This window comes from Mustelus asterias, chromosome 15 (genome assembly GCF_964213995.1).
Source record: "Mustelus asterias chromosome 15, sMusAst1.hap1.1, whole genome shotgun sequence".
In the NCBI taxonomy this organism is placed as follows: domain Eukaryota; kingdom Metazoa; phylum Chordata; class Chondrichthyes; order Carcharhiniformes; family Triakidae; genus Mustelus; species Mustelus asterias.
In genome coordinates this window covers 71,752,167-71,773,502 of record NC_135815.1, presented here as the reverse complement: position 1 = coordinate 71,773,502, position 21,336 = coordinate 71,752,167, and the positions used below count along the sequence as shown (strand labels likewise).

Genomic DNA, 21,336 nt, shown 5'->3' with positions numbered 1-21,336 from the left:
AAAATTCAATCAAATTTGTGAGGCACGACTTGCCCTTCACGAATCCGTGCTGACTATCCCAGATTAATCCGCATCTTTCTAAATGGTCGTAAATCCCATCCCTAAGGACCTTTTCCATCAATTTACCAACCACCGAAGTAAGACTGACCGGTCTATAATTACCAGGGTCATTTCTATTCCCTTTCTTAAACAGAGGAACAACATTCGCCACTCTCCAGTCCTCTGGCACCATCCCCGTGGACAGTGAGGACCCAAAGATCAAAGCCAAAGGCTCTGCAATCTCATCCCTTGCCTCCCAAAGAATCCTAGGATACATTTCATCAGGCCCAGGGGACTTATCGACCTTCAGTTTATTCAAAACTGCCAGGACATCCTCCTTCCGAACATCTATTCCCTCCAGCCTATTAGCCTGTAACACCTTCTCTTCCTCAAAAACATGGCCCCTCTCCTTGGTGAACACTGAAGAAAAGTATTCATTCATCACCTCGCCTATCTCTACTGACTCCATACACAAGTTCCCACTACTGTCCTTGACCGGCCCTAACCTCACCCTGGTCATTCTTTTATTCCTCACATAAGAGTAAAAAGCCTTGGGGTTTTCCTTGATCTGACCCGCCAAGGACTTCTCATGTCCCCTCCTAGCTCTCCTAAGCCCCTTTTTCAGCTCATTCCTTGCTAACTTGTAACCCTCAATCGAGCCATCTGAACCTTGTTTCCTCATCCCTGCATAAGCTTCCCTCTTCCTTTTCACAAGACATTCCACCTCTTTCGTGAACCATGGTTCCCTCACTCGGCCATTTCCTCCCTGCCTGACAGGGACATACCTATCAAGGACACCCAGTATTCCTAAAGTGTCTGACTCCACTATCACTGCAGGCAGTCCATTCCACACCCCAACCACTCTCTGAGTAAAGAACCTACCTCGGACATCCCTCCTATATCTCCCACCATGAACCCTATAGTTAAAGCCCCTTGTAATAGCTCCATCCACCCTGGAAGTAGTCTTTGAACGTTCACTCTATCTATCCCCTTCATCATTTTATAAACCTCTATTAAGTCTCCCCTCAACCTCCTCCGCTCCAGAGAGAACAGCCCTAGCTCCCTCAACCTTTCCTCATAAGACCTACCCTCCAAACCAGGCAGCATCCTGGTAAATCTCCTTTGCACTCTTTCCAGCGCTTCCACATCCTTCTTATAGTGAGGTGACCAGAACTGCACACAATATTCCAAATGTGGTCTCACCAAGGTCCTGTACAGTTGCAGCATAACCCCACGGCTCTTAAACTCCAACCCGCTGTTAATAAAAGCTAACACACTATAGGCCTTCTTCACAGCTCTATCCACTTGTGTGGCAACCTTCAGAGATCTGTGGATATGGACCCCAAGATCTCTCTGTTCCTCCACAGTCTTCAGAACCCTACCTTTGACCCTGTAATCCACATTTAAATTAGTCCTACCAAAATGAATCACCTCACATTTATCAGGGTTAAACTCCATCTGCCATTTTTCAGCCCAGCTTTGAATCCTATCTATGTCTCTTTGCAGTCTACAACAGCCCTCCACCTCATCCACTACTCCACCAATCTTGGTGTCATCAGCAAATGTAAATGTCTATTTAAAGAAATGCCATCATCTTCTTTATAGTAAATGTATAGTGACAGGAGCATAAGATTGTAACGAAAGATCATGAAAGTGCTTCATCACAAAAAACAGCTTCCTCACAAAAAACAGCTTCCTCATGCTAACATGAACACGCGAACTTTGGGGCAAGTGTGCAGTAAAATACTGGCCACGAACCAAGGCTACGTCATTCCAGTGTGTGTGGCCTTTTTGAGCACTTCTCCTGCCCTCTCTCATAAATGAAAAGATGACAAACTATACTGCATATTTTTAATGACATGTCTCAGATTATTATACTATTCTGTACCGTGATGACATACTAAACACCAGTGCTCGGAAGCATCTCACATTCAAGTATCAGAGAATTAACTGAGTTTAATGTAACGTAACATAGAAAATAGGCAGGTGTAGGCCTTTCAACCCTTCCTACTTCGCCCACCACTCGTTATTATCATGGCTGATCATCCAACTCAGCAACCTGTTTCTTCTTTCCTCCCATATCCTTTGAGCACTTTAACCCTAAGTGCTGTATCTAACTATCTATCTTCTTGACATCATACAATGTTTTGACGTGAACTGCTTTGTGTGGTAGCGAATTCCACAGGCTCACTATTCTCTGGGTGAAAATAATTTCTCCTCATCTCTGTCCTAAATGGTCTACCCCATATCCTCAGACTGTGACCCCTGGTTTTGGACTCCCCCGCCATCAGGAATATCCTTTCTGCATCCACCCATCTAGCCCTGTTAAAACTTTATAGGTTTCTATGAGATTCCCCCCCCCCCCCCGCCCCCATTCTTCTAAACTCCAGTGAATGCAATTCTAACTTACTCAATCTCTCCTCATATGTCTGTCCCACCATCCCAGGAATCAGTTTGCACTCCATGAAGGCCAATAAACCATTTGCCTTCTTTACCACCTGCTGCACCTTCATGCTTACTGCTGCACCTGCATGTTTACTTTTAGCAACTGGTCTACAAGGACACCCAGGTTTCGTTGCAGATTCTCCTCTCTCAATCTATAGCCATTCAGATAATTAATAATCTGCCTTCCTGTTTTTGCTGCCAAAGCAGATAACCTCACATTTATCCACATTTTACTGGCCATGAATTTGCCCACTCATTCAGCTTTTCTAAGTTACTGAAGGACCTTTGCATCCTCCTCACAGCTCACCCTCCCACCCAGCTTTGTGTCATCTGCAAATTTAGAGATATTACATTTCGTTCCCTCATCTAAATCATTTATATTGTTACTAGCTGTTCTAAAAATACTGCATATTGTAAATGTGACTTGTTCTTGCACAAAACTGTTCTAACTCGTGAATATCAGAATGTACTTTATCCGCACAGTATTGAAATATATATACTGTATGCAGCCATCCCTTTCATCCAGTAACTTACAGCTCCATGTTTTGTTTTTGGCCCTGACAACCAGCATAGGCCTCACAGGCACAGGCCTGGATTGGAAAGCCTGGTGGGTGACCACATGTTACTGAATGATAGGCCGCTTGATAATCTGACAAGCAATTACATAGTAAAAGAAATTGTCTAGGAGCCTCTGGGAATTCAGGATATATCTCCAGAGCATTGCTCGAGTAACCAGCAGGTACAGTCATTGGGGCATTAAATTTTTTTTAAAATTTTCAATGAATAATTTTGTTTATTGTTTACAAAAGTACTGGTGATGGGGTGGTGGTGGTGGGGGGCGGGGGGGGGGGGGTAAAATAGATTTACTAGGTAGAACTGTCCAAAGTGTGAGAGATGATGTGATAAAACCTTCAGGAATACATCCAGCGAGAGTTGCAACCCTGTCTTGTACAGGCAACTTCAGAGGTGATTTGGAAGAATCCTGTAATGTGAAAACTCAATGTTGAATATGAAAATCTCCTCATTAATGGCCCCAGGACCAGTTTTTGTTTTTAACTGGGGTTCCAGTCATAGCACAAACCCTACTGATAAAACCTGGTTGCAATGGAAGTCACACAACCTGGCCCATTAAAATAGGTCTCTAAAAGGCAGATGGAGATTTCTGTTCCAGTTAAGAATGTTTTCTTTGTTTGTTTTCCAGCTCCATTGCTGGCTTTTGCCACCATAATTTTTTAAACTTTGTTGAAGGAAATGCTGGAGGTGGGTCCCGTGATGTCACGCTGGCAGGTCAGTCTCTGAATAAGCCCACCTGTCAGCAACCTCAGCCTTCAAGAGTAGAGGGCACCCTATTGAAAGGGTGCCCCAAGCTCAAAAAAACAAAAAGGATTCCCCCATGGACACAGAGACATCCCCCCAACACATTGTGGTGAACCATCGTTGGTTCCCACTGGACAGTACTGAGCCAGGGCTGGCCAGTACTACAGGAATGTATATAGGTTACTGTGGGATCGTACTAATGTTGCTGTTGGGTTAGGGTGGGATTGTTACACCTGTGTTTGTTACGTTTATGGCACATCCCAGTCGGGCTCCGCCTCCTGGGAGAGGTATAAGACTCCCTGCTCGGACGGGACCCCTTCAGTCTGGGATAGTGTGTTAAAGTTCTGATAGCTCCATTGTTAGTTAATAAAAGCCTTCTTTTACTGAAGCTTCGAGCCTCGTGTCCAATTGATGCGCATCAATTTTATTAACTAAAATTAAACTCTCGACGGAAGAAAAAAAAAGAAAGGAGAGTATGGAGCAAATCCTCAAGCCAGAACGTCTGACGCTAGATCCACGTGCGGTGGGCGCTGCTAACACCTTCGACCACTGGCTGAAGTGTTTTGAAGATTACCTAGCAGCCTCCGCAGCGGTCACCACAGATGATGACAGACTCCGGGTCCTCCATGCAAGGGTAAGCGACACAGTCTACCTCGCGATCCGTGCGGCCACCACTTACCCTAGGGCCCTCGAGCTTCTAAAGAAGCGCTATATGAAACCTCCTAACGAGATCCATGCTCGTTACCTCCTCGCTACACGACGTCGGCAGTCGGGCGAAACCTTGGAGGACTACGCCAATGAGCTCTTACAGCTAGCCAGGGGCTGTGACTGCAAAGCTGTGTCGGCTGAGCAGAGCATGTACGACCTCGCCCAGGATGCATTTGTGGCCGGGGTCGGGTCTTCATACATCCGTCTCAAGCTGCTAGAAAAGGGCAATCTCAACCTTACCCAGGCCATGGAATTAGCTGAAATGCTCGAGTCGGCTTCGAAGAGCTTAGTCCTGTATCCAGAGGACCACGTGGAGACAACGTGGCAGGAGCAGTCGCAAATCCCTCCTCGCCCCTCGGGCTTGAAGTGCAGTGTTATGGCGTGCTCCCATGTGGGCCAGACGACGGCTGCTGCCCCATGCGGCCCGCGGTGCTATTTCTGCGGAGGAGCAAAACATACCCGACAAAAGTGTCCCGCTAAAGCAGTAATCTGTACCGCATGCGGTAAAAAGGGGCATTATGCAAAGGTGAGCAGATCGAAGCCCAGGAACGGCAGTGCGGCCTGCGACCCTTCGGAACTGGGATCATCACCATCGTCGTCGAAGTCCTCGCGGGGTTCGTCCACGTGCGAGTCCAGAACGACGCCATTGCGGTCGACGGAGTCGGAGGAGGATGACCACCAGGGGTCGCTAAGTTTGGCGCCCTCACCCGTGTGCGATTCATGGGGGCGGCCATTTTGGTCGACGATGACCATGAGCGACCAGCAGGGGTCCTCAGCGTCGACCTCAGCTGCCTGCAGTGACGTTCATGGACCAACGGTGGCGTCGATCATCCTGGACCAGGCTAAGCCTCACAGGCTTGATCGTTCGATGATGGATATCCAGGTAAACAATCGTGTGCTTTATTGTCTGTTTGACAGCGGGAGCACTGAGAGCTTTATCCACCCTGACACTGTGAAGAGGTGTGGACTCCAGATTCAACCTGCCAAACAGACAATCTCTATGGCATCAAGGTCCCGGTCTGTCGCTGTGCTAGGACGTTGTGTGGTAACCTTGAAAGTACAAGGCACAATTTACGAGCGTTTCAGGCTCCTTGTGTTGCCGTATCTTTGCGCACCAATTCTCCTCGGACTAAACTTTATGGTCCACATGAAGAGTGTGATCCTACAGTACGGTGGGCCACTCCCTTCGCTGGCAGTGGGAGAACAGCTGCAGTCTCCAAATTGCCCAACGCGCCCCGCCTGCAATCTTTCTACGTTAAAGATCACCACACCCTCTTTATTTCAGAATCTGGTACCAGGCTGCAAGCCCATCGCTACTAAAAGTAGGCGTTACAGCACTGAGGATCGGATCTTCATCAGATCTGAGGTTCAGCGACTCCTCAAAGAAGGGATCATACAGCCCAGTGTTAGTCCGTGGAGAGCACAGGTTGTGGTAGTCAAGAGCGGGAACAAACTCCGGATGGTCATTGATTACAGTCAGACCATTAACCGATATACGCAGCTGGATGCGTATCCTCTCCCGCGCATATCTGATATGGTCAATCAGATTGCGCAGTACCGGGTGTTCTCCACCATAAACCTCAAGTCCGCCTACCACCAACTCCCCATTCGCCCAGAGGACCGACAATACACGGCCTTTGAGGCGCATGGTCGTTTGTATCATTTTCTTAGGGTTCCATTTGGTGTCACCAATGGGGTCTCGGTCTTCCAGCGTGCTATGGACCGAATGGTGGACCAGAACAGGCTGCGGGCTACCTTCCCGTACCTGGATAATGTCACCATCTGTGGCCATGATCAGCAGGACCATGACACAAATCTCCAGAACTTCTTACGCACTGCATCTCGCCTGAACTTGACCTACAACAGGGAGAAGTGTGTATTCTGTACGCGCCGGTTAGCCATCCTGGGATACGTGGTGGAAAACGGGGTCATTGGCCCTGATCCAGACTGTATGCGCCCCCTTGCTGAACTTCCCTTGCCCGCTAGCGCAAAAGCACTGAGAAGATGCCTAGGCTTCTTCTCCTATTATGCGCAGTGGGTCCCCAACTACGCGGACAAAGCCCGTCCGCTTATTAAGTCCACGACTTTTCCACTCACGCCAGGGGCCCAATTGGCCTTCAAGGAATTGAAACACGACATCGCGAAAGCCACGATGCACGCGGTAGACGAATCCATCCCTTTTCAAGTGGAAAGCGATGCATCTGATTTCGCCCTGGCCGCCACACTTAACCAGGCGGGCAGGCCCGTCGCGTTTTTTTCCCGCACCCTCCAAGGCCCCAAAATTCGGCATTCAGCGGTGGAAAAGGAGGCCCAGGCCATTGTGGAGGCCGTCAGACACTGGCGCCATTACCTGGCGGGAAAGCGGTTCACCAGCGGTCCGTGGCGTTCATGTTCAACAACTCGCAGAGGGGCAAGATCAAGAATGACAAGATCTTGCGGTGGAGAATTGAACTCTCCACCTATAACTACGATATCATGTATCGTCCAGGGAAACTCAATGAGCCCTCGGATGCCCTCTCGCGCGGAACATGCGCTAGTATTCAGGAGGATCGCTTGAACGCCCTCCATAATGATCTGTGCCATCCTGGGGTCACTCGGCTCTACCACTTTGTCAAAGCCTGCAACCTGCCTTACTCGGTGGAGGACGTCAGGTCGGTAACAAGGAGCTGTCGGATTTGCGCGGAATGCAAACCGCACTTTTACCGACCTGACCGGGCACATTTGGTCAAGGCCACTCGCCCCTTCGAGAGGCTGAGTGTTGATTTTAAGGGCCCCCTTCCCTCAACGGATCGGAACGTGTACTTTCTGAACATAATAGATGAGTACTCCCGGTTCCCGTTTGTTGTCCCCTGCTCGGACACATCGGCTGCCACGGTGATCAAGGCATTCCGTGATCTTTTTACCCTGTTCGGGTACCCCAGCTATATCCATAGCGACAGGGGCTCGTCGTTCATGAGCGATGACTTGAGGCAATTCCTGCTCTCATACGGGATTGCCTCTAGTAGGACCACGAGTTACAACCCTAGGGGTAATGGACAGGTGGAACGAGAGAATGCTACAGTCTGGAAGGCTGTCCTATTGGCGTTGAGATCCAAAGGTCTTCCAGTCTCCCGTTGGCAGGAGGTCCTCCCTGATGCGCTTCACTCTATCCGCTCCCTCCTGTGTACGGCAACCAATGCTACTCCCCACGAGAGGATGTTCTCATTCCCTCGGAAGTCTTCCTCGGGGATATCTTTACCAGCCTGGTTGACGTACCTAGGACCCGTCCTCCTGCGGCGACATGTAAGGGCCCGCAAGTCCGACCCCTTGGTCGAACAGGTCCACCTCCTCCACGCCAACCCTCAGTATGCCTATGTGGCATATCCTGACGGGCGAGAGGACACAGTCTCGATCCGAGACCTGGCGCCCGCAGGGGACGTAGCAACTCCTGTCGCTCCCATACCCCCAGTGACGAATCCATTATCCCTTATTTCTTCCCCGGACGTAGCGCGGGCAGCATCGGGACCATTGCTTAACAGTTTTACTCCAATGCACAGCTTGCCTGAGCCCCGAAGATGGTCGCCACCGCAGGATGTGTCAGGATCCCCTGCACTACCGTCTCATCAGGGTCAACCGGCCTGTGAGTCCGTGGGAAAACAGCTGGACGCCGTTTTGGGGAGAACGCCACCGCAAGTGCCTACTCCGGTGTCACCGCCGGTATTGAGGAGGTCACAACGACGGTGCGGTCCTCCAGACCGTCTGAACTTATAATCTGCTGACATTTTAGTCTGTTTTCGTACCCCGCCGGCCTTTGTTCTCAAAGGAGGGGTGAATGTGGTGAACCATCGTTGGTTCCCACTGGATAGTACTGAGCCAGGGCTGGCCAGTACTACAGGAATGTATATAGGTTACTGTGGGATCGTACTAATGTTGCTGTTGGGTTAGGGTGGGATTGTTACACCTGTGTTTGTTACGTTTGTGGCACATCCCAGTCGGGCTCCGCCTCCTGGGAGAGGTATAAGACTCCCTGCTCGGACGGGACCCCTTCAGTCTGGGATAGTGTGTTAAGGTTCTGATAGCTCCATTGTTAGTTAATAAAAGCCTTCTTTTACTGAAGCTTCGAGCCTCGTGTCCAATTGATGCGCATCACACATGCATGGGGAAACCCCCCCCCCCCCACCCCGTAGGCACAGAGAACCACCCTCCCCCATGGATCTTCCCAATGGAAGCCCCCTCCTCCCTCGGCACTGCCCCATGGCACTACCTCCAGCAGCGAAAGCGTTTTTGGGATGCCCCCTCGATTCTCTGCCCCACTGTCATTCTTGCCTGCCGAAAACAGGGATGTAAAATTCGCCCCCCCCCCCCACCCCCTTCGCTGTCTGAAATGTCAATAGAAATGGAAATGGATCATAAAGAGTAGAAAACAATCCAAAAATAAACGTGCTTTCTCACTTTTAGTAAATCACAAAGGTATCAATAATCACAGTTACTGGAAAATGAATGTAATGTGAATGCTAGAGTTCGGGGGATGATTGGAAACTGGTTAACCATCAGTCTCAAATGTTTATTAGATTACTTGAAGCTCTCAATTAGAATTTAACGCAGAATAAGTATCAATCCCAAATTTCCCCAATTTTCTATTGAAATGCCTCCAAATTGCAGCTGAGAAACAATTTCCACATCAAATACTGATTCAGTGGAACTCACAATTTCATTATTTGGCAGTTAGCCACATTGTGAGTACAACATGAGGAAACACAAACATAAGGAAGCTTATGAGAAGTCCTGTCAGCTGTTTCTCAATCCTGTTTGTATGGTTTGCAGAGACTGAGGACTTCTCAAAATAGAAGAGATACACTCAACCACTGAATCTGCAGTAAACATAAATGTCATTTGGGACAACAGGTGACCTCAGGGTGTGGCAGGCTTCATATTAACACCTTTTGAATAGATGTTTAACTGACATTTAATTGTAGAATCAATAAACTGCTACCTATATTGTATAAGCAAATAAATACCTCTTGAACTGTGTACAGCACATGTGGAGCTATGTCAACACTTCCCCTGCAGTGACTAATCACTGGAGTCTCGGTTACAAAATTGTTCTGTAGGATTTAAATATGAAACCAATGTATGTCATTGGCAGAAAGGTCAGACAACATCAAAACTAAACATTCAGTACAAAACTCTTACACAAAACAGCTTTAGCTGATTGACCTGATTATACTAACCTACTTTAGGTTTGATGGTTTGAGCAAACCCATTTCTCATTTTGAACATACTGAATTCAGGCTGTACTCTGAGCAATTTAATCTCCAGATCTTTGAATTCACATTTGTACATTAAGTTCCCGGCAATTCTGGTTTAGAACCAAGCCTGCTGGTCTGAACTAAGCTGGAATGCTCTGCATGATGAGCAATTCCAGGCCTGTTACTGTCACTCAATAGGAATCCGCAAAGGTAATGGTATGAGTTAGCTGTAACACAACGATAGTGCTCTCACCTCCAAATCAGAGGTGCTGAGAGAACGGGTCTTTTAGATAAGATGTGAAAAGGTGGATGCGCACTTTTAAAGGCACTATTTTGAATAATCATGGAATCATAGAATTCCTGTAGTGCAGGTCATTCGGCCCATCAAGCCTGCACTGAAAACAATCCCATCCAGGCCCTATCCCCGTAATCCCACGTATTTACTCTGCTAGTTCCCCTGACACTAAGAGGCAATTTAGCATGGACAATCAACCTGAGTCGCACATCTTTGGAATGTGGGAGGAAACCAGAGCACCCGGAGGAAACCCACACAGACACGGGGAGAACACTGTGTGCAAACTCCACACAGTCACCTGAGGCCAGAATGGAACCCTGGTTCATGGCACTGTGAGGCAGCAGTGCTAACCACTGTGCCACCATGCCACCCAAGTGCAGGGCTGTTCTCCCCAGTGTTCTGGCCAATATTTATCCTTGAACCAAAAGCACTAAAAGAAAATATCTGCTCACTGTCACACTGTGAGACTGCCATCCCTCACTGTGGCGTTTTTTGCAGTGGTGGAGATGGTTCGCAATGGAATCTTCCAGTCCCGCCGCTGTAAACAGGGTTTCCTGTTGTTCGGGTTGCTGTCAGTGGGACCGGAAGATCTCGCTGGCAGGAATGGGCAGAAAATTCCACTCCTTGTGTACAAGCTGCCAGCTACATCTCTTATATTACAACAGTGACTGTACTTCCGCGGTTGCAAGAGACTGCCAGAGGTCAGAAGGGGTGCTATATAAATGATATTCTTTTTCTCTGGTTTGAATGCAGAGTTGGCAAACTTCTGTTTTGACTTGGCTGTAACATGCAGTGTGGTCCTGCAGTGGTTCTGGTGATCTCTGTCTCTCTTCCCTCTTTTAAATGGGAAAGCATATGATGAGAAGGTCTAATGCATTCTATCATTTCACAGACCACATCCAATATGTCTATCACAGGCTTTAGCTCATCCATCAAACTTCTCGAGGAATCCACAGGCTTTTGCACACTCGACATCTGAGGATAGTGGTTACTTACATAATTAAATGGTGCTTAAAATTACCAACAGATTAACAAGATTAAATTTGGTGTTAAAAAAAATATTCACCAAAGAATAAAATCTGTACTAAGTTGAAAGCAAAAAAGGAAAAAAACCCACCACTATTTCCAGTATCAGAAATCTTATATTTTTGGTTAGCTTGCGAAACATGATCAGAATCAAGATCGGATCATGTATTTACAAAGAGTTCCTCTGCTGAACAGTAACCTTTTATCAGAGATCTCTATTACAAAGAGAGAGCATTCTGATTTTGATGGTGAGGGATGATCAATTAAATCTTTATTAGTTAAAATAATTGCAATACGATTGGAGGCACAATGTGATGCACAGAAGTTTAGGAAATAACGCTGCACAAGAGTAGGTAACAGCATTTTCATAATATTTAACACATAAAAACCTGTTTTTTTAAATCTTCTGACTCGAGGAGATAAAGCTTCAAATTAGCCACAGAAATACGAGATCTACCCAAAATCAAACATGTGGCAAATTATCAGCTTCTATCGAATCCAGTCTGTCCCCTCTTAACATCCACATTAATGTGGTTTACAGTATAGAATTCATTTAAAATGAGTCATAAAGATACATATTTACAGTGAAATATTTAAGGCCATGTTCCAAATGGCACAATGCCAATATTCCACTTTATTTAGCTTCAAATATAAAAATAAAACTTTTCTGAAAAGAAGAAATGATGTTGCATGATCAGCATGTTTCCAATTACCAGCTGTTTGTTCATCTGGATCAAATTTCAGACTGAGCTTAAAGTGAATGGTCAGCACTCCTGCCAAAAACATGCTGGGACAGTTTAAATATTCAAATCAGGGTGCTACATCTGTTGTCGGAACACATTTTTCGACCTTTTGGCCAAGATCAAGTGTAGGATTGAACCCGAGATCAGGTGTAATGCCTGATCTTGTCAGCTTGGATCCAATGTGTTTCTTTCGTGAGGATGGATTCACTTTGAATTTGAATTAGTTTTTGGAGCAAGCAAGGAGATGGATTAAGGGCTTGCCTGAACATTGGCTTTGTAACTATGAGAAAATAATAAAATTTAAAAAATAATTTGCAACATTTTTATTTATTTGTTCATTCATGGGATGTGGGCAGCGCTGGCTCATCCAGCATCTATCGCCCATCCCTAATTGCCCATTCCTTGAGAACATTCAACAAAAGATTGCATGCTAGATGCATGCCAGTCCTGTTCCTCCAGCAGTAAGGATACTTCAGTAGCAAGCAGTAAAAGAACTAACTTCACAAAGTAAATCAAAGTAAAGTTTAATAAAGAAATTTCATTACACCACACCTTGGGCCACAAATGCTCTCCACAATCCCCATCTGCTTTCTATTTATATCGGGTCAGCTGGTCATCTGACCACCACATCATTTTTACCATTGGTTACATTGTCTACCAGGTCAGCTGGTCAGCTGACCCTCATAGCATGTTTCCATTGGTTACATTATAACAAGTCCCACTTTCGAAAGATGCCAAGAGGCTGGGCCAACAGTTCTTAAAAGTATGACTGGAAACCTCTCGAAAAGGTAGGAGAAGGAGAAAGAGTGCACGACAATTGTATTTTAATGCAGGAAAAAGGGAGGTTCCCCAAAATGCAGGTGAGCATTGAATAGAAGCCTTGAACCCCAAACCCCACTTCCTTCATGAATCAAAATGGCTGCCACTCCCTTAGCTACAGAATTATGCACATGTGCTACCACAGTAGCTCTTAGGGAACCTTCACATATAATTAATGCTGCCACCAGTATGAGTTGTAACGAAGCATGGCTTGAGCTTTTCACAGCCCACATAATCAATCCTGGCTTATGATCCTCTTGAGATAGCCATAAACAGAAATTTAAGCAATATAATCAGAACACTATCAAGATCATTGATAAATTGTATTTTGTGTGTTAAAGCATTGGTTCCAAAGGTCAGTGGGTTGTGCAGTCCAGCTCAACAAGGATCTCCAAAAGCATTGCATTGCTACACCATCTAAAGGGGCATTTCCATTTACACATGAAAGAGGGTGCCTCAACCAATGACAGAATAAAGCACTGAACCTAAACCTGAGATCAACTTGGCAAGATAGGCAGGTCAAGAGAGTGTGTTGCCAAGATAAGTGAACGCACGTATCCACTGCTGACAACTTCTGGTCATGGACTAAACCTTGGGCTCAGGATAGGGCTTTCCTGGAGCAGGCTGGTACAGTTTTCTTCTTGCTGATTATAAGGCGGAAGTTGTTATACACATTGAAGGATCAGCCCATGCCACATTGGATGCCCAGCTCGGAACCAGCAGTTAGTGCACAGTCGATGGGAAATCATGAAGTATGCCCTTGGAGACATTGGTATTTGCCTGAAGTTCTCAGACTGAATAGCTTCCTGTCTAGACTACTTTGATGCCAGGATGACCATCATGAAAGGCACTGGACAGCATGGCAGAGAAAATATGCTGATGAGGGTAAACTCCAGCATGCAATCCTGTTCAACTCCATTAATGACTGAGAATGGATCTGAAGACTCACTGTCATACAGGACATGTGCAAACATGCTTTCATGGAACTGTTGAACCATTGTGATGAGTTTTTCAGGGCAGTTATATTTCCCCATTACCTTCCAAAGACCCTCACAGTTAGTTGACTGCGTCAAAAGCCTTGGTCAGGTCAACAAATGTGGTGCAAAAGTTCATTTTCTGTTCTTGGCATCTCTCCTGGAGCCGTCTAACTCTAAGCACCACATCAGTTTTTCCTTTCCTGAAACCACATTAACTCTACAGCAACAGATTCTGGTCTAAGGTGGTGACATCATCAAAACCAGCAAAACCATTTGCCAGAAATGCACCACTACTAACACAGTGAAGAAGTAAATGGTGCAATCAAATAAAAGATGCTAAAAGAAGTTACACAGTCCCAAAAGAATCCAACTGAATCAGAATATATCAGAATATATGCAACAGGGTACTGAAAGCTTCTAGTATGGCAATGGACATTGTCACTGGGCTGAATTTTCAACTTTGAAACATGTGGCGAGAACTGGGAAATTTCCGAACTCTGTACACCCACTTTGTGAGAATGTTCCTGGTATGGTGGTATTTTTGTTCCGGTTTGGGGGTGGAGCTGGTAACTAGAGTCAGGTCTTTCACCACTGGAAAGAGTTCAGCGGCAACCCTGTGTGTAGCTGGTTGCTTAGGTCAGCTGAGTCTCATTATGCATTCTTGGCTGAAAGCCCAGATATCCATTACTCTGTAGGAACACTTGCATCCGAGGAAGAACCTTGCTTGATTGACAACTCTTTCTCTCTTACCTATTCTTTCAAGTGCATAATGTGTATTTACGCAAGATAAAGCAGTTTTAAGTACTTGCATTTTTTAGTTACTGATATTTTAAGGGTCTAGATGTTTGACACTTTTATAGAGATGCAGTGAAAGCAATTTTATGAATGAATGACTGACTTTTTAAAGCTTTTTCACACAGCTATTGTTACTATAGAGTGCTGTGGATCTGTAGAGAGTCTACACTGGGTGAATGGACATGGAAGTGCCATAGGTTGGCATGGAAGATATGAGGGGCATAGGAGGTCATTGGAAGGACATATGTTATCATGGAAGATACGAGGGGCATAGGAGGCCAGTGGAGGGACATAGGTTGGCATGGAGGGTATGGGGAGTCATGGGGGAATGGGTGGGGGAATATAGGTTGGCACAGAGGGCATGGATAAGACCTTCTGAACTTAGTTTTCAAAAGGTTCCCTCATCCAGACTATGGTTCATGTCTGAACAGGCCATGAGAGGGGGACTGCTGAAAGCCACATCCCCTGTCCTTGGCTCCAACCCTCCAGCCACCCATCTCCCTTAACCCCCACTCCATGATTCCAATCCTGCCTTCATTCACCTTTGGTCTGGGGTCCAACAATGATCCTGGATCACTGGTGGGTGCATTGCCTCCAGCTCCTCTCTCCTGCTAGCAAAAATGAAGAGCTGCCGCCTCTGACTGGCTGGCAACTAATACGGGCGAGTCCACCACTGGGAAAGCCCAACAGTGGCCTGAAGGGCACTTAGTTACATTGAGCCTCCCCACAAAAGCTGATAGAAGTTCCCAGCCAGTTGTCTGAACAGTGGGTGAGACCCCTATTGGCCTTACATAATCCTGGCCACAGTATTACCCCAGTGGTTGGTTTTAGGGCCACAACTTTTTTGATGTACTTTCATGACCTGGGTGAGTTTATAGCATATAAATCTAAAGTTTGCAGATGACATGAAACTCGGAAATATAATGGAGAGTGAGGAGGATAATAAGAGACTCCAGGAGAATATAGACAAGACTAGTGAAATGAGTAGGTACATGAGCAATGAAATTTAATGAACAGAAGTGTCAAATTATTCATTTTGCTAAGGAGATGAAGAGAGATTATATAAATTAAATGGTACAATGTGAAAGGAGGTGCAGGAACAGAGATACCTGTCCACAAGTCTCTGACTGTGAGAGAAAAGGTTGAGGAGGTTGTTGTGAAGGCATGGTAAATTCTTGTTTTTATAAATAGAAACAACTCAAACCACTATTAAAAAACATGTAGGCCCCCACTGGAGTATTATGGCCAGTTTTGAGTACCACACTCGGAGTGCAGAGGAGATTTACTAGAAAGTTAGCAGAGATATGAGATTACAGTTTTGGGGAGACATTGGAGAGATAGAATGGGGAAGATTAGAACCATAGAAAATTACAGCTCAGAAACAGGCCTTTTGGTCCTTCTTGTCTGTGCCGAACCATTTTTTGCCTAGTCCCACTGACCTGCACTTGGACCATATCTCTCCACACCCCTCTCATAGAACATAGAACATAGAACATAGAAAGCCACAGCACAAACAGGCCCTTCGGCCCACAAGTTGCGCCGATCACATCCCCACCTCTAGGCCTATCTATAGCCCTCAATCCCATTAAATCCCATGTACTCATCCAGAAGTCTCTTAAAAGACCCCAACGAGTTTGCCTCCACCACCACCGACGTCAGCCGATTCCACTCACCCACCACCCTCTGAGTGAAAAACTTACCCCTGACATCTCCTCTGTACCTACCCCCCAGCACCTTAAACCTGTGTCCTCTCGTAGCAACCATTTCAGCCCTTGGAAATAGCCTCTGAGAGTCTACCCTATCCAGACCTCTCAACATCTTGTAAACCTCTATCAGGTCACCTCTCATCCTTCGTCTCTCCAGGGAGAAGAGACCAAGCTCCCTCAACCTATCCTCATAAGGCATGCCCCCCAATCCAGGCAACATCCTTGTAAATCTCCTCTGCACCCTTTCAATGGCTTCAACATCTTTCCTGTAATGAGGTGACCAGAACTGCGCGCAGTACTCCAAGTGGGGTCTAACCAGGGTCCATGAATCCGTCCAAGTTTTTCTTAAATGTTAAAAGTGACCCCGCATTTACCACTTTATCCGGCAGCTCATTCCACACTCCCACCACTCTCTGTGTGAAGAAGCCCCCCCTAATATTCCCTTTAAACTTTTCTCCTTTCACCCTTAACCCATGCCCTCTGGTTTTTTTCTCCCCTAGCCTCAGCGGAAAAAGCCTGCTTGCATTCACTCTATCTATACCCATCAAAATCTTATACACCTCTATCAAATCTCTCCTCAATCTTCTACACTCCAGGGAATAAAGTCCCAACCTATTCAATCTCTCAAAGATTAAAGAGAGATACTCAAAATCACAAAAGGGTTTTGATAAAGTAAATGCTAAGTAAACGTATCGATAACTCTGATCCATACAAACAACCTTCCCACCTTTTCCCACTGATCTAAATGACAACAGGAGCTAGATGTTTAGCCCTGTTACATGGCAGGCCCAGTTGTGTGGAAGCTGGGGGTCCTCAGAGTGGGGGACACAGTGCTTCCATCACAGCTGTTGCCTCATGCTGGGAGGATGCTTGCGTAGATGTGAAGTGCTGGTGCCAGAAGCTTCCCTACTGGGCAGACTGCGATGGCAAAAAGCCACACTGGCAGATTTGAGCACATATTATAAACTTGGAGCATGAAGGTCCACTCCATGCATTTGCCTGTCACTCACCAAAGAACATTCACAGAGCTGCAGAAGGGTCTTGCCACCAGTGTTATTCAAAGGGCAATAATCCAAACCTGTAGGCAAGATGATTTAGTCTCATTTCTGCTGTTGCAAGATTTGTAGAAGTACACTGGAGTGTTGGACAACTCTTCGTCCAGACTTGAAAAGTTCTATTCTCTCTCCACAAGTACTGCCAGACCTACCGAGATTTTCCAGCAGCTTTTGTTTCAGATTCTAGCATCCACAGTAATTTGCTTAAACCACTGCAATACTTTTCCAAACGTAATCATGGACCACTCTAATGGAAGTCCATGGCAGGAGGAGAAGGAACACCTTATGGGTGTCACAGTGGCACTGTGGTTAGCACAGCGCCTCACATTGCCAGGGATCCAGGTTCAACTCCAGCTTTGGTGGGGAAGTTGTTGGAGAAGATTCTTAGAGATAGGATGTATGCGCATTTAGAAAGGAATAAACTCATTAATGATAGTCAGCATGGTTTTGTGAGAGGGAGGTCATGCCTCACTAACCTGGTGGAGTTTTTTGAAGAAGTGACCAGAATGGTTGATGAGGGAAGGGCCGTGGATGTCGTCTATATGGACTTTAGTAAAGCGTCTGACAAAGTCCCTCATGGTAGGCTGGTGAAAAAGGTTGGCTCTCATGGGATAAAGGGGGAGGTGGCTAGATGGGTGGAGAACTGGCTTGGTCACAGAAGACAGAGGGTGGTAGTGGAAGGATCTTTTTCCGGCTGGAGGCCTGTGACTAGTGGTGTTCCGCAGGGCTCTGTATTGGGACCTCTGCTGTTTGTGATTTATATAGACGATCTGGAAGAAGGTGTAACTGGGGTGATCAGTAAGTTTGCGGACGACACAAAATTGGCAGGACTTGCAGATAGTGAGGAGCATTGTCAGAAGCTACAGAAGGATATAGATAGGCTGGAAATTTGGGCAAAGAAATGGCAGATGGAGTTCAATCCTGATTAATGCAAAGTGATCCATTTTGGTAGAAATAATGTAGGAAGGAGCTGTACGATAAATGGCAGAACCATAAAGGGTGTAGATACGCAGAGGGACCTGGGTGTGCAAGTCCACAGATCCTTGAAGGTGACGTCACAGGTGGAGAAGGTGGTGAAGAAGGCATATGGCATGCTTGCCTTTATAGGACGGGACATAGAGTATAGGAGTTGGGGTCTGATATTGCAGATGTATAGAACGTTGGTTCGGCCGCATTTGGAATACTGCATCCAGTTCTGGTCGCCACACTACCAGAAGGACATGGAGGCTTTGGAGAGAGTACAGAGGAGGTTTACCAGGATGTTGCCTGATATGGAGGGGCTTAGTTATGAGGAGAGATTGGGTAAACTGGGGTTGTTCTCCCTGGAAAGATGGAAGATGAGGGGAGACTTAATAGAGGTGTATAAAATTATGAAAGGCATTGATAGGGTGAACGGTGGGAAGCTTTTCACCAGGTCGGTGGTGACGTTCACGAGGGGTCATAGGTTCAAGGTGAAGGGGGGGAAGTTTAACACAGATATCAGAAGAACATATTTTACACAGAGGGTGGTGGGGGTCTGGAATGCGCTGCCAGGCAAGGTGGTGGAGGCGGACACACTGGGAACGTTTCAGACTTATCTAGATAGCCATATGAATGGAGTGGGAATGGAGGGATACAAAAGAATGGTCTAGTTTGGACCAGGGAGCGGCGCGGGCTTGGAGGGCCGAAGGGCCTGTTCCTGTGCTGTATTGTTCTTTGTTCTTGTTCTTTGTTCTTTGGGTGTCTGTTTATTTGGAGTCTGTGGAGTTTGCACATTCTCCTTGTGTCTGTGTGGGTTTCCTCCAAGTGCTCCAGTTTCCTCCCACACTCCAAAGATGTGCAGGTTAGATGGATTAGCCATGGTAAATATGTGGAGTAACTGGGAAAGGGCAGGGTGGGGAGGGGAGCTGGGTAAGACACACTGTCAAGAAAGTCCATAACCTTCTTCTGCACTGTGGTGATTCTTCTTTCATGAGCCGTTTTACTATTTTAAAAGGCACTACATATCAATGCAACAAAAACAGAAAATGCTGGAAAATCTCAGCAGGTCTGACAGCATCTGTGGAGAGAGAATAGAGCTGACGTTTCGAATCTGGATGACCCTTCGTCAGCTCTGATAGTCATCTACACTCGAAACATTGGCTCTACTTTCTCTCCACAGGTGCTGTCAGACCTGCTGAGATCTTCCAGCATTTTCTGTTTTTGTTTCAGATTTCAGCATCCGCAGTATTTTGCTGTTAGCTATATCAATGCAAGTTGTTGCTATTGCCAAGCGGTTACTTTGCCTTGCAACAGAAAAAGCGAATTATCCAACAATAAAACAGGAATGATGCGCTGACCGTACAAATGCAATGAATGCAGACATATATAAAGCCAATCTAAGACGCACGCGAAACGTTATAAGCTTTAAGGTACACTACACAAAGGATTTATTTGACATCTACAAATGACAGCAGTATGAACAAGAATTGTTACTGGCAAAAGGTGAAGCGGGACATCGTAATCTAAAACAGAATTACCGGATCATAAAGCACTAAGCGCAGATACGATGGAGAAAATATGGCTAAAGATGTCTTTGGCAATTTCTGATAGTAATCAGCAAGCGGGCGCTGGGGGATCAGGCGGAGTGAACTGGCAATTGAAGGTTTCAAAAGCGTTAGAGGGAAAATTGCACAACCAAACCTACACAAGTGTTAAGAGGCTCCTTCAATAATCGTTCAACTGAAAGCTGGGATGTACAAATGGTGATTTTGAAAGGTTTAAAATATGTGAAAGCGCGGCATTACATGGGGCAAGTGTAAATGCGCAAGTGCCGCTCCGGTTACCTGCTCAGGGAGCCCCAGCGGGTTTCACAGTCTCCGACCTCACTCTAACCATGAATTTGACACCTCGGTTTGGTCGCTGGCGCTTTGCGGTGGTCACAGGCAGCTTTTCATCTCCTTTCAGCACCCCCAGAGACAAACATCTCCCGCCGGTACTTTCCGAAAAATAATTACAACGGAGGCGGAAATCTCAGCCAAGTTTTTCTGAAATATCAACACAAAGATTTTGAGTAACTTTGTTGTCCAAAGGCGCACACAGAACACTGGGAACTCTCAGCAAGTCATTGACAAAGAAAAACTACAAATATTACATTGCCCCCCTCAATAAAGCCTCAATAAAGTTAGTTTCCTAATAAACCATAACGTATCACTGTGTGAAACACCTTTTTAAGATTCAGTTACAATGCAATAATTTAAAAATTGCACCTTGATTTTGTTATTCAAATTGACAGGCATTTGAATTTTCAATGCGTTTTAATCAGGGCGATGGGACATCTAAATCCTAATAATTAATAAAAGCTAATTACTGCGGATGCTGGAGTCTTTGACAAAGGGTCATCTGGACTCGAAACCTCAGCTCCTTACAGATACTGCCAGACCTGCTGAGATTTTCCAGCATTCTCTCTTTGAGTTCTTAATAATTATTTTTTGCGAGAATATGGAGTCGTCCTCTCAATAAATAGCTTCCTCACACCCCATTCCCAATTTCTTAATAAACGTTTAGGTGTTTCATTCACCAGGAGTTCCCCCTTCTCTCTCTCCCTCCCCTCAGTCCAGTGCAGAGTCATCTCCAGCGACACAAAAACAGAAAATGCTGGAAAATCTCAGCTCTGACGAAGGATCATCCAGACTTGAAACGTTAACTCTGCTCCCTCTCCATAGAGACTGACAGACCTGCTGAGATTTTCCGGCATTTTCTGTTTTTGTTTCCGATTTCCAGCCTCCTCAGTAATTTGCCTTTTACCTGAGCGATCTCCAATGAAATCTGTGGAGGAAGGCAGGAGTCTAAGAGTTACCTGGCATCCGAAGGAACTTTGCTACTCGATGAGGAGGGCCTGCTGCTGAGTGCTGCATTCACCCGGCAGGATGCACTGAGATCGAAACTCCCATTCGCAGCAACAGGAAACTTGACAGAATCGGAGTTTCAATATCTCTGCGGTTCACCCACATCACGGGTGAGATACAAAACAGCAGGTCAGCGTCTGTGGGGAGAACTTAGCCCTGCAGTCTCCAGCAATCTCCCGGACACGGCCGCAGGTGGCTGGGGGTGGGAATCCCAGGAGTGTTGCTGTTTCCTTTGTTTATTGGCTATAAATATTATTGGACTTGGTGGTTGTGAGTGATGAACTGACAACCCCTAAAATGGACGTTTCATTCGCGGC

The 21,336-nt window shown here is 46.1% G+C and overlaps 1 protein-coding gene across 1 annotated transcript in view; it reads right to left on the bottom strand.

Annotated features, from left to right (window-relative positions):
• Positions 1 to 21,028, bottom strand: part of ccr6a (chemokine (C-C motif) receptor 6a) — a 38,991-nt gene extending 17,963 nt beyond the window's left edge. The window contains exons 1-2 of the mRNA XM_078230587.1: positions 20,971 to 21,028; positions 19,958 to 20,158 (exon numbers count right to left, since the gene is read on the bottom strand). The gene's annotated coding sequence lies outside the window, so the exon portion shown is untranslated. The remainder of the gene's footprint in view (positions 1 to 19,957; positions 20,159 to 20,970) is intronic.
• Between the last annotated feature and the right edge of the window lie 308 nt (positions 21,029 to 21,336).